This window comes from Mytilus californianus, unplaced genomic scaffold (assembly GCF_021869535.1).
Source record: "Mytilus californianus isolate M0D057914Y unplaced genomic scaffold, xbMytCali1.0.p SCAF_3, whole genome shotgun sequence".
In the NCBI taxonomy this organism is placed as follows: domain Eukaryota; kingdom Metazoa; phylum Mollusca; class Bivalvia; order Mytilida; family Mytilidae; genus Mytilus; species Mytilus californianus.
This window is the reverse complement of record NW_026262679.1, coordinates 111,902,967-111,913,705: the sequence shown is the minus strand read 5'-3', so window position 1 is coordinate 111,913,705 and position 10,739 is coordinate 111,902,967. Positions and strand designations below refer to the sequence as shown.

At 33.5% G+C, this 10,739-nt stretch overlaps 1 long non-coding RNA gene across 1 annotated transcript; it reads right to left on the bottom strand.

The window, feature by feature from the left end:
* Window positions 1-2,775: 2,775 nt before the first annotated feature.
* Window positions 2,776-6,923, bottom strand: LOC127735848 (uncharacterized). The gene is made up of 3 exons (XR_007998601.1): window positions 6,362-6,923; window positions 5,364-5,572; window positions 2,776-3,008 (listed from the first exon to the last, which is right to left on the bottom strand). It is a non-coding gene; the product is annotated as an uncharacterized LOC127735848 (long non-coding RNA).
* Between the last annotated feature and the right edge of the window lie 3,816 nt (window positions 6,924-10,739).

Here is a 10,739-nt window from a genome sequence, read left to right as displayed (position 1 = left end):
GTTATGTGATCAGTTGCTTTTTTAAGAGTGAAAGGGAACAAAAGAAGGCACCAAAGCATGTGAAATGAATCTTCAATGACTTCGTTATTTAAAAAAAGACTTTAAAATGCATAGATTTGATGATATCATCTGAAAGAAAAAAAGCTCTGACATCGAGTTAAAACTATGAAATTATACTGAATTGGTGTCCTCTGCAATGAGACAAATTAATATGTAATCTTTCACCTATGTCTGCAATTCTATATTCAAACGTTTATTCTAACTGTGTGTGTTTATTAAATTAAAAGCATAGCTTAAGTGTCAAATGACCGTATTTTTCTGTTTTTATTGTAATGTATGGTTGTGAATCCCCTATTTGCTGCATGGTACATTTTGTTTTTTGTGTTTTTCCTGGGATTTTTCGGGGGTTATTGGTTGGAATTGGCCTTCAACGTTCCTTTGATTAAGAAATAAAGAAGAGTCATAATGATGAATTCCCAAGTATATAGTTACATATCTTAAATCATATTCCTCAAACCACTGAATGGATGCCATTCACGTCATCTTATCATATAATGTAGGTGTGTATCTTGTAATAGGTTGCATCGGATGAACGTTTAGTAGGAGTCAGCTGGCTCTAACAAGAATGCACTCGTTGTCGTGCTACCCCTCGTAAATCAAAGTATCAGAAAATAGGTGTCTGACAGATCCGAAAAGCCCACATACATTACAAATCATATAACTGTTGAGCTGCTGGTTAAATATGAAGTCACACCGATCAGTGGTTGCTAAGAAAAGTGTGACAAAATATTCACGCTCATTCAACTTTCAACAAAATTCAAAAGTATCGGCAAACTGGAAGTAGGTATCTGACATCCGAAAAGTACCAACGTAGTTTCTGAGAAAAGTGTGACGGAAAATTTGTTGGACGAACGGACGGACAAGGTGATTGCAATATTGTCCCCACTTATAGATGTTACCCTGTACATGCAAGTTGTCGTCCTGCATTTCGGATTCACCAGAAGAATTTCATTTCTGTTGATTACATTTTTTGCATTTGAAATACTAGTGGGAGGGTGGATAAGTGAACAAACAGATCACCTGAATTTTTATTTTTCAATTTAAAGGTTGTTTACTTTTAAACTTCTTGTTAGTTTAAAGTTTAAACATATTTTACTGTTAAAATGGACTGACACAAGTCTTACAACTTAGTTACGTCTTCTCCAATAAACTTTTTGTTATTTTCATACCATGGAAATATTCAGCAAGTTGTGTAGTACCCGTCTAAGTTTCTACACCACGGAGTTGTACTAGGAACATCAGTAACAAATCGATTACGTACCATTAAATGTTAGTAGTAATGGTATGTGTTTGATGTTTTAAAGACTGTGAAGGATTAACCGGACTTGACTTTACAAAAACTACGATTAAGGTAGAGTCTGTTTAATCCATCGCAGCATTCATTTACAACGTTAATGGCATACACTTGAATAGTTTACTTAACCGCGATCATAAAAGGGAGATCTCAATGTTATTTGAATTCTTATAGTTCGTGTATATAAATTACTGAACAACAAGTTCAAAAATTCGAATTGATAGTCCTCTTACTTTGATATATCTTAAAATAACACAATGCCTGCATAAATTTTCGTTTTGACTAATTCCTGATGACGTAACTTGACTAGCTCTTATTTTGAAAATCATTTGAAATGGATTTAAGATTTCGAAAAAGTTATGAACCTCGTAATGTAAAAATGATACTATACAAAGGGGGAGAATTCGTGTGCGACATCCTTTGCAGTATACTAAATACATAATTGTCACTATAGCTAAGCATTAGAATAGATATATTTATTATAACTTAGAAGTAAATACAAGTAAATTTTATGTAAAATACAACAAATGACAATCGTTCTCTATCAGCCAACCGTGATAAAATGGATATTAGACAGGATTGCATAGGCTTTATCAAACCCCAAAATCTTTATTAAGCCAGGTCACGTGAAAAAAAAACAAATAATAAATTGTATATGATATGGATTTTTTCAATACAACACACCCTTTCATATCAAACATACCAAATCATAGCTGAAACTACATTTTATTAAAAATATATGCACATATACTGAATTCACTAACTGTATTCAACATATAGATATATTAAAACAAATCTCGTCTCGTACCTGTGTACCTAATCCGTCGAGCAGAGTGTCTTGGTAATTTGATACGGGTGTGATATTAAAACAGCCATGTTTATGAAAGAACTTAATTTTTACCAAAAAAAAAAATCTGCAGCAGATGCGCATTTCAACAATAAATGTATCTTCAGTGATGCTCGAGGTCAAAAGATTTGAAAACCCAAAACATATCCAAAAATTGAAGAGGCCTTATAAACCAAAAAGGACAAAAAGTATAGCAGAAGCCGAAGAAAGGAACCAAGGCCTGTTACATTCTCTATATATTGTTGGCGATACAGCAAACAAATGCCATGTAAAATCTTGTAAATGAAGTCATGCACGATACTTTTTATGACAGACATTGTCGCTCTGTTGTCATTTGTTCTCGGAGTACCAAATAGAGGAAACCTTAGGTGGAGGGACAACTCATAACAATCACTAAATCGACAAACCTCGGGTGAATCCGCTACTCTCCTTCTATCCTTATATGGAGGAACGGAAACGACCGAGTTTAGACGAGTGGTATAAAAGCTGTCTATTCCACAAATGCATTACTGATTTAGAGATCTCCCTGACCTTAGGTCTCTTTCGTATCAGTAGTCAAGTGCAAGTACAAGTATAATCAAAAACAAATTTATTACATTACAATGTGCTAAAAGTATGATGACATTACATGAGATATATATTAACAAACAAAACAGTAAAAGTTGTATAAAAATCTTGTATAACATGTTCAAACTGTACGGTCTTTCGGGACAATCGTATAACGCACGTACAACCCGTAATACATTCCAGTTGGATCGATTCGGATGGTAGTTTTGCCTTTAATTATTGAAGTGCAGGTGTCAAATCCTGTAACAGAATATAATTTAGATTCCATTATTTTACGTAAAAGTAAAGAGGAACGCATTAAATTAATACCTTAACCATGTAAAACAACATTTCTTTTCCGGTAAACGTCAAGTAGTTGATGTTTGAACTTGCTTGATTCAATAAAAACATCTTAAAACATTATTTTTTCATGTCTATTTTATAAACAAAGTGGATAATAAAAGATTGTTGTAAAATGTTTGACATGAAATGAACAGTGAAGTTAAATGAAGCGAAATAATTATATTATTAGCTTTGAGGACCAACTATTTTCTTATAATAAAAGAAGTGTATTTCTTTATGTCATTAATTCTAATACTTTCTTTCCTTCTTCAACCTTCATGTTTAACAAGGATTTTTATAGTAAGTTTTACTATACAAATACTTGTGTGCATGTAATAATCAATCGAGACAAAAAAAAATACACATCAATTCGGAAAAGAAGAATTCTTAAAGCACAGAAGATCCAAAATTTCCCCTTAAAGTATACATATTAAAATAATAAGATATATAAAGCTAATATTGAATCCGTCTGGAAAGACCTCCTCTCAATAGCTACATTATATTTCGCGATTGAACAGTATATAAATAACACATAGCTGAGAGGGTGATAGAGCAGATTGTTACCCCGAGAAAACATTGTCAACTGAGGCGAAGCCAAGGTTGACAATGTCTTTTCGAGGGGTAACAATCTGCTCTGTCACCCTCTCAGATATGTGTTATTTAATTTATTATACTGAATGTTCTGTTATTACTGTCGATTAAATTTCAAATTCAAAGTAATAAACTATGACGTCTTGTACATAACAACCATCCGTATTTAATAAAGCGCACACTTGATCAAGCGTCTCCGTAAAGGGTAATAGAGTATTTGCCATAGGATAGAGTCGTATTTAATAAAGCGCACACTTGATCAAGCGTTTCCGTGAAGGGCAATAGAGTATTTACCATAGAATAGAGTAAATTAACACCCTCGTATAAGCCAATCAAAATATTGCATTTTTACGTGAAGTATAATAATAAGGAATAACAAACTCTCTTGTAGACTACAATAAATACCAAACGTCACTGTGCATGTTGTCCCAACAGTTTCATTGCATCAATCAAAGACTACAATAAATACCAAACGTCACTGTGCATGTTGTCCCAACAGTTTCATTGCCATCAATCAATTCCTTTGTCGAGTTTACCGACCGACAAAATCCAGTCTGAACTTATTCTAATGTTTTGCATTCGTCGTTGAACTCTAAACTGACGGTTAAGACGAAAAACAGAAATAGAATTGTTGTTTCCTTCCGTTGTACCTTATTTCTGGATGTACATTTTATTTATATATATATATTTGTATATATTTGTAAATGAAAGCAATTGGGTCATAGTGAAAATATGTCCCCGTATTTGAGGTCTTTATTTCCTATATTCTTTATCCAACAAGAACAGAAGCCATGAAATTGGCTACCATCACCTGTTTTAAGTCTTCCTTTGTTAGTATGTCGGTCTGTTGTGTTTATTTTTGCGAAAACCATCATGTTTGAAAACAACCAACCATACATCAGTCTGCTAAATTTCAAAATTGTGTCCGATGTGCTGAACAACAACATATTAATATCGCTGTTGTCAGTCATAGAAAATAGTAAAATCAAACATCGAAAAACACAAAGTCTTCTAAGCCAGCTTGGAACAAATATTGCTTTGATTATAAAATAATGAGATGTGGTATGATATCCAATGAGACAACTTTCTACAAGAGACCAAATGACATATAAATGTAAGTAACCTCATACGGCCATAACCAACGCGCAAAACCCATATACCGCATAGCAAGCTATAAAAGGCCCCTAAAGGACAAAATGTAAAACAATTCATACGAGAAAACCAACAGCCTGATTTATATGCAAAACAACAAACGAAAAACAAATATGATATGCAGCAACAAACGACAACCAGTTGAACCTGCTCTGTGCTTGTTTCGTTTTATCATTTTGTTTCATTATCTATTACATAGAGCAACCAATGACGCCAACTTCATCTCATTTTTAATTACTTATATGCCCTCACTTACTTAACTAAAAGGTTTACTTTAAACATATTGATTCATATAATACGAGTAAGAACTTCGTTAAAGACAAGTCTGCATTGAATTTGCACTAATTATGATATTCTATCTCATCACAGAGGGTTGCACCAATAATAACTAGTGGTATGATTGCTAATGAGACAACTATCCACCAGAGACTAAATGACGTAAAGTAAGCAATTTTATTGAATCGAGACTTTCAATAAAAGGATGTGCCATTTACTTTAATTTTTTAACCATTTTACTTGTAATTGACATACCTTTTCTCGGCGTTCCTAACTTAACCAATTTCTTTTCTTTTAATCTTTTAACGGCATACTTCTGCAGTCCATTCGGTGCTCTAGAGCTGAAGCATAACTCTTTGGTGTCGGAGGTTTGGAAAGTCAAATTCAAATATTTCTTTGTCAATGTCCATCGAATTTCCCCTTTCTTACAATTTTCCCTTATGTTGATATTGTGAGAGCGAAATCTGGAATAATAATAAATTTGTGCCAGCTATAAGATAACCTTCGAAACAAATTTGACCAATATACTTTTTTTTATTTTTTTTTTTTACGACTCAGTGATGGAATAAATGAAACATGACTGGCAATCAAAGAAAAAGGTAAGTGTTGTTGTTGAGTTTAATAGCGGTTTGATATCTTAACATTAAAAAAATATTCAACTCAAAAAAAACTTTTTAGAAAGTCACTTTTTAAACTAAAACACGATTAAAAAATTTTTTCAACACAAAATCGTTTTCAGAAAGTAACTTCATTTTGAAACAAACATTTGACACTATATTTAACACAAAACAAATAAAAGGGGTGCAAACGTGTAGGATGCGAACGGACCCGGGGTGCGAACGTGTAGGGTGCGAACGTGAAAGGGGGCGAACGTGAATGGGAGCGAACGGACCCGGATTCGTGTAAGTTCCGTTCAAATTTGCCCGATGTCGTTTTCAACTGACAATGTATGCATGTACCAAGCCAGAGGATAAGATTTTTTCCACGGGCTTAGCCTATACTGGGACATAATATACTATAGTCCCAGGCCTATAGCGCCTCAATATTGTGCAGTATTTTTTTTCACTCTCAAAATTAACTTCAGTTTTGTACTTTGTCATTGCCTTTTCATAAAAGACTGTATAACCATAGACTGTTTCAAGAAATTTACCAAAACGGATGTTAGCCACATAGTTTTCTCTTTTACCTTGTAATTCTAGTCGAAGTATTTTTATTTAGCACAATAAAGCAAGTATAAAAAGAGAAAAACTTACCCGGAAACCCTCTGCTTACATGACTGGATTTTCAAGTCTTTTAAGTTCCGCCTAATTACTGCACCGTTTAAACATATGATTGAACAAGACATCAGAATACAGATGCGAAGGATACACATTTTAAGTCTCTTCAAAACCTTGAATTGAAATAATCGTATGTTTCAGTAAACAATATATTTATATAAATCCCGACAACATTTGTCAACGTCAGTTCATTTCGTCATGTTTATGTTGAACAAGTTGTTCGGCTTTGAAGGTACAATGTTTCTCTTGACATTAAAATATTGACATTCCTGGGTTTCACCAGGGAAAAATAAGTTAAGTTCTAGGAATCAGAATATCTATACTTTTCTATGTACGTTTTATAAAAATTTATAATTCGTGATATTTTGTATATTACATGTTTCAAAAGATCGTATTTGTTAAAAATGTTAGAATTTAAAAATTGTTAAAACCAAACCAAGCTGAACAATAAGACCCTAACAATCACAGTTTGGGTTCCCAAAACATGCATTTAATTTGTTTGTGTTGCATATTAAATGAATGCTACTAATGTAACATTTGGAAAAATTTCACGTCACACTGTTAGGTAATGGAAATGTAAATATAGTGAAGGTAAGTCAGACAGCAAACCTTAAAATATTTGAAATTTATCAAAATGCCGAACACGTTTTGGCATAATGCCTTTTGCTTTGCATTAACTTAAGGACTAGTATTTAACCTTAAATCAATATTCCTTGTATTGCAGCTTATTAGAATACTTATTTTGCTATAGTAAAATAAAATCAAACGAAAGTTGTGGTCCTCTCTTCATCGTCCTGCATCTGTTTGCCAAGTTCTCTCGCAGATCAATTTACTTCACGTCATACACTTAACTTGCTCTTTCTCTGTTGCATTTCATGTTTATCATTTATTTCTACATCCTTGGCTTGCAACGGAGAAGGGTATGATAAGGCTGCTTGTATGGCCCCTTGCATTCGAATATTAATAAGCATTATAAATCTATTAAATATGTTTAGATGTTCACAAGACTATGTATCAATATCAGGATTTGTATTTGCATTATTTATTTTAGGTCTTAAAACTTCTTGCATTTCATGCAAAAGTTCAAAATCTCCCATAATAGCCTCACTTAGGGATCTTTTCTTTAATATTTGGGTACGAGCCAAGGGTTTATCCAAAAAAATATTTTGCCTTGTGAAGAAAGGATGTAACTGTGGAGAAAATGACTTTTTCAGTATTATGGATGACTATTTGATTTTCCTGGTTAGGAGAGTCAGGATATTTTTGGAAATGAATATGATGGACTGGTAAGAATGGATAATTAATAACCTTGGCCAAGATAAAATGCAGTAGCGGGTCCAAAATTTGAGGTTAAAAGAGGCGTGGCGCAATCCTAAGAATTTCGACGAGTGGATAGATGCGAAATTGTTTTTGACGTTTTATAATACAAAAAGAAATATTGTTTTCGCCTATATTACTAAGTACTCCGTCCTTAAAAATTCCCCTAGTAATAAAATGTTACTGGTACATATATATATTCTTTTAAATTCTAAGATAATAAAATTATTCAAAATTAAGTTAGAGGATATTCTAGTGGGGGGTGGGGGGGGGGGGGGGGGGGGGGTGGGATATGAAGATTTTTTGTGAATTGGATATTCATTTTCAACGTTCACATCTATAAGTTTTTGTATCTCCCAACTTCTATTCTAATTCATGTACACTTAGTTGAAATTTACAAATCATGCCTTTGTTCATTATCTAAAATTGATGAAAATCAAATGGTCTTTTGGCTCAAATTACTTTACAGAAAATACCTATGTGTAGACTGGCCTCTATACGTCAAAAGCGCGGTTATGTATGTAGTTATATCCTGCATTTTGTTAATGTTAGTTGGGAATAATATTTATATTCATCCTGTCCTTAGGCAAGATTATAATTTCCAGTTTTTACCCGGCCAGAATACGCATTTAAAAAATCCTCCTGCCCCCTTTCTGCAAATCAAATAGTGTCCCCTTCTTTTCTAGCACTGGGTCGATACCTCTGCTGTTGGACTGCGAGTCTCCGTATGTAAAATTAGTCTATTTGTGAATTGACGAAACGCAATACAAGAAAACAAAAGCAACGTTTCGATAGATTGAAACGATCCTCTTCAATTAGCCTATGCATTTTTGTAGTATCACTATGGTTAAGGCCAACCTTCTAGTATTCTAATATTCTAACATACTAGAAGACACCTGCACAATCGGTGGCATGCTAATTTGATTAACAGATATATTTATAAACTTCAACTTGTTAATGTAGTAACAGATGTAGGGAGCTACTTTCTTCGGTTCAATTGCTAAAAGCTTTTGTCATTGGTCCATTAACCAATTTTATCTTAATTTAAAAACGATGTCGAAGAAATTCGTAAATCATTTCCCTTTCCCATCTATTCCTATAATAATTCCATTTACTAGATTGAACTGTTATGGTGCAATAAAAACATCTGTCGCTCCTTTTTCTAGAGGTATTTCTGGCAAAGGAGAGGCAAATCAAATACAATCTAGAGCTTGGAAGTTTTGTTGATTGATTGATAGATGTTGGCTTAACGTCCAGTGGCAAATATTTCATGCATGTCCAGGACGAAGAAAGTTTTGTCATGGTAAATACCAAGGAATATATTTGAGGGATGAGGGTCTAGAGTTCTGTAATATGCTTAACAATCTACAATGTAAAGGGTTGGGGAACGACCTCAAACACTGCCTTGGGGGGGGGGGGGGGGGGGGGAGGGGGGGGGGGGGGTAATGCAACAATGGGCCAACTATCAAAAGCACACATCAAAGATTATAAAAAGTTATGCTCTTACTAGAATATGCTCAATCGTATCAAAATGTTTTACCTTGAAGACATGGTCACATGAAGATCAAGACACACCATCATATTGTTATACACCTTCATGCAAAATATCACAAGCCATTGTCAAAAGGTGAAAAAAACATTTGGCCACTGCCAAGGTTGCTGTATGTGAATGAGAAACATAAAATAAAGGCAGCCTAAAATAAAAATGCTACTTAAATCATTGAAAGGGTGACATGATAATGTAACAATCTAGATGATCTGAAAAATTATATTAAATAGGAAGAAGACAGGCATGTTTAATATACACGGTGTTCAGGTCGCAATGATCAATACAGACCCATATAAGTATCCATCCAAATTACATACTATCCAAACTTTTTGTGAAATGATCAGAATTAACTTTGATTTAACTTATTTTAAATGCCTCTTGAAACCTTTAAGGGTTTAGTTCATTATCATTTTGCAGACAGTTTTTTAAGATATGTATAAAAGTAGTATGTGTCATATCGGTATTCAATTTTATTTATTTCACAATATTGTTAAATCTTATTTTCTCTTTTTATTCATTTATATCAGCCAGTTAAGTATTTAAAAATTGACACAAATAGCTTCCAATTGATGTTCTTTAACCTGAATGGGCCGTCTAGAACTTGTAGTCAGATTAGAGAGTTTGTTTCATGTTGAAGGCATCACTTTGACTTTGATATAAAGAACAGCAATAAAAGTGTTGATCCTTTGATTTGGGGCTTTAAATTTGCATGCAGTATCAAAAGCCTTAGATAAATGATAATAAATGGATTACTGACTTAAATGGCTTGGTTGCACATCATTAGTACTATCAGTACTACACGTGTAATTGTATTTGAAAAACAGACCAAAACACAAAAACTTGACATTGACCAATGAACCATAAAAATGAGGTCAAGGTCAGATGAAACCTGCCAGACTGACTTTTACCCATAACAATCATTCCATACACCACATATAGTTGACCTACTGCTTATAGTATTTGAGAAACGGACCTAATCATGTAACTTTAACCTTGATCAATGATCCATGAAATGAGGTCGAGGTCAAGTGAACCCTATCTGGTGGACATGCAGACATTGCAAGGAACCCATATACCAAATATAGTTATCCTATTACTCATAATAAGTGAGAAATTCACATGAGAAAAATACTATATTTTTTGTTTCCAAGAAGTCGCTGAACCATGAAAATGAAGTCAAGGACAATGGACATATTACAGATTGAAACTTCGTAACATAAGGTATCTGCATACAAGATATGAAGCATCCAGGTCTTCTAACTCCTAAATTATTAAGCTTTAGACAATAGTTTACGCCTCCGCCGCCATATAGAAATACTTAGGTCTCGCATACTGCGAAGTTCATCGCAGGCAAGACAAAAAATATATCAGTTGGTAAAACATAATACATAAATAATGACAGATTTAACCACAAAATACTTACGATAGTAATCATGATAACAATTACTGATTTGAAAATGAAAATTTTTTAGCACTAATACTCATTTT